We start from the raw sequence: 2,837 nt of genomic DNA, 5'->3' as shown, positions 1-2,837 counted from the left end.
ATTATTATTGTTATTATTGTTATTATTGTTGTTGTTGTTGTTGTTATTATTGCTGTTGTATTATTGTTATTTATAATTTGTACAATTAACCTCCCTATGGTTCGACCCCGGTCTTGCCGAGTTATTTATTACTTCGACACTCCTGCACTTGGGAGAAGACAATAATATTTTAGTCGTGTCACTTGCACAAAAACCCGATCAACCTAGTGGGTTGACATGTGACCCGGGCAAGACCCGGCATATAGACACACACACACACACATACTTTCCTTTGATTCGCTAGCAGTAAAACGAAAGTTGAACAACTCATTAATTAGTCTCTACCCTAATTTCCTAAGACGAGCAGCTCGCCCCTGCTTTCCTTCTCTATTATCTTTTGCAAAACAAATAATTGGTTGAGATTTCATCGGAGAAATTGGAGTTTATTTCTACAGGTGCTCTATTTTCCTTACGCTGCTTACTTTTTTATGTTTTTTTCTTTGTTGAGATTTCTTATTACAAATAATTGCTGCAGATTTTGAATGATTCCCTCTTTTTTCCATGCTTTTTAAGCTTTTCTTCGGATTGGAACAGATAATTAAAAAAAAGTATTCATTTGACAACCATCCTTTAGTCACCAATGAAGAGAAACATCTGATATGATTTGCAAACATGAACTTTGTTGTTGTCGGTTTCATTCTTCATTAACATATTCACATTGAGCACTGACTGTGAAGGCATTTCCTCCATGTTGCCCGTATTGTTAGTTTTTGATCTTCTTGTTGATTGTTAGTTTTTTATCCTTGTTGATTGATTAGCTTTGCAATGGTGAACATATGGGAAATGAATCGAGTGAGCTTTAGTTTTTTCTTCTTCTTATGTTTTATGATTTATTGTGATGTTTAAGGAATCTATTGGATTTGTTGGAAGCTAATACCATTCTATTTTTGTTCTACTACTTAAATTTTAGTTACACAAGTATTTTATTCTTCATTCGGCTGCTTATGGTAAAAATGGGTAGGAAAAGGTAAGCAATTCATCACTGGGTTTTGCGGTTTAGGGATGATGGAGTAGTTTGATTTCTTTAATCTTTATATTTAAGGAGAAGGGTTGACCCATAAAACCTGTAACCCGATCATTTCTCCGGGTCAACTACCGAGTCGGGTTTTATAACCATGATTGTTATGAGCTAGCATAGAAGATTTGCAGAAAAAGTTGAGAGCTGCATTTACAAGATACATGAGTCCCGCTGGTAAAAGAATTTGCTGTCATTATTTAACACTTGGTTATAGGGTGTGATTGTTAAGAAAAGGTTTATTGACTGTGAGACTGGAGCATGTCCAGAGCCTTTCTGGTATATAATTGAGAATGATAAAGATATCGGAGCATGTTGGGTGTATAATTCACAAGAATACTCTTGTTTTACCCTGCCCACAGGAGCATGCCTTGTATTTTACTCATTTGGGTTTTCATATAATGGTCTTTAATTTCAAGTATATCATCCTTCTATCAAAATTGGAAAATGATTGGAATCTGCAAGCTGGAAAAACCCTTTGTTGCTACTGTTGGAAAATAATTAGAATCCCAAGACGACATAGTTTGCATTTTTAAAACAATTTTGTCCAAAACAAAATTGTTTCAGTTTTCTTTAAAAATAACTAAAACGACGTTGTTTTGATAACGAGTTGACCTAGCCAACCCATGACCTAGACCGGGTCTGATAACTATGATTTCAACAAAACAAGAATGGAATGTTTCTTCATTAATCGTCATCAAAAGCATTCCCAAATCCCATTGATGAAAAAAAAAGATGTAGAACCTTGTGAGAGTTTTCTCTTTAAAAAAAATTCAAGTTGTTTTTCTTTATTTTTGCAGCTTCTATTTGCCTCATACTGACTAGTTTGTTTCAAATCCATGTGCTCTGAATTATATTATCAATTTTAATTTATTATCAGTTAACAGAAGTGTAATTTTGATGCATAAACTCTTCTTTTTCTATAATTTGCAGTGAAAATGGCAAAAACTAAGGGTTCTTCCAAGAAGCAGCAAAAGCGTGAAATTGACTTCAAAGTGAGTAATAACAATTTCTTTCTTTCTTTTTCATCCTTTTTCTAAATTTCATGTCTTGTGAACTTGAATTGTTTGCCCTTTTTTTTCTTGTTAATTTTTTCATATGAAATAGGCTACCAGCCTACAAATGTAAAGTTAAAAATTTATATTTTTTTACAACCCAGGTTTTTAGGGTATCTTTGGTAACATGCATGTTAGAAGCATCAAAATGATGTAGCTTCCATGATTCTTGAATATATGTAGTTATATTACTTGTGAAATAATTTAGTGTTGTAACTCATTTTGAGCTTTATTTTTTTTATGTTTTAAAGAATTATACTTTCATTCCAATTTGTTTTTTGGCATTTAAAAAAATAAAAGATAAAAAAGACATTTTAAGGGGTGAAATAAGAAGAAAAGGAGAACAAGGGACTGATATGATTAAGGACTAAAAAATAATGGAAAACTATGCAAAAGAAAAGAAAAAAACAATTACAAGAATTAAACAAAATTGGAAAAAATTGAAAGAGGTTCCTTAAAAAGAGAAAATTTAACTAATTAGAAATCCACAATTAAAAAAAAAAAGCAATAGAGAATGAGGATCCTAGACAATATAAATAGAGAAAGAGTAACAAAGAGAATGCCAAACGTATAGATTAAATGAGAGATTCTTGCAAAAAGTATGGCCAACCAAAACACCTAGTAAAGAGAATATAAGAATAGAAAGAAAAAGAAACACCACTAGAATGAGGAAAAGAAGCAAAAACATTAACAACCTTGAAAAATTCAACACAACAGGCACTTTCCAA

The 2,837-nt window shown here is 32.0% G+C and overlaps 1 long non-coding RNA gene across 1 annotated transcript; it reads left to right on the top strand.

The window, feature by feature from the left end:
• Positions 1–1,840: 1,840 nt before the first annotated feature.
• Positions 1,841–2,049, top strand: LOC105140839 (uncharacterized). Its single transcript, XR_845246.1, has 2 exons — positions 1,841–1,878; positions 1,988–2,049. It is a non-coding gene; the product is annotated as an uncharacterized LOC105140839 (long non-coding RNA).
• The last annotated feature ends 788 nt before the right edge of the window (positions 2,050–2,837 follow it).

Source organism: Populus euphratica, unplaced genomic scaffold (genome assembly GCF_000495115.2).
Source record: "Populus euphratica unplaced genomic scaffold, PopEup_1.0 scaffold168.1, whole genome shotgun sequence".
NCBI lineage: Eukaryota > Viridiplantae > Streptophyta > Magnoliopsida > Malpighiales > Salicaceae > Populus > Populus euphratica.
This window is presented reverse-complemented; position numbering and strand designations above follow the sequence as displayed.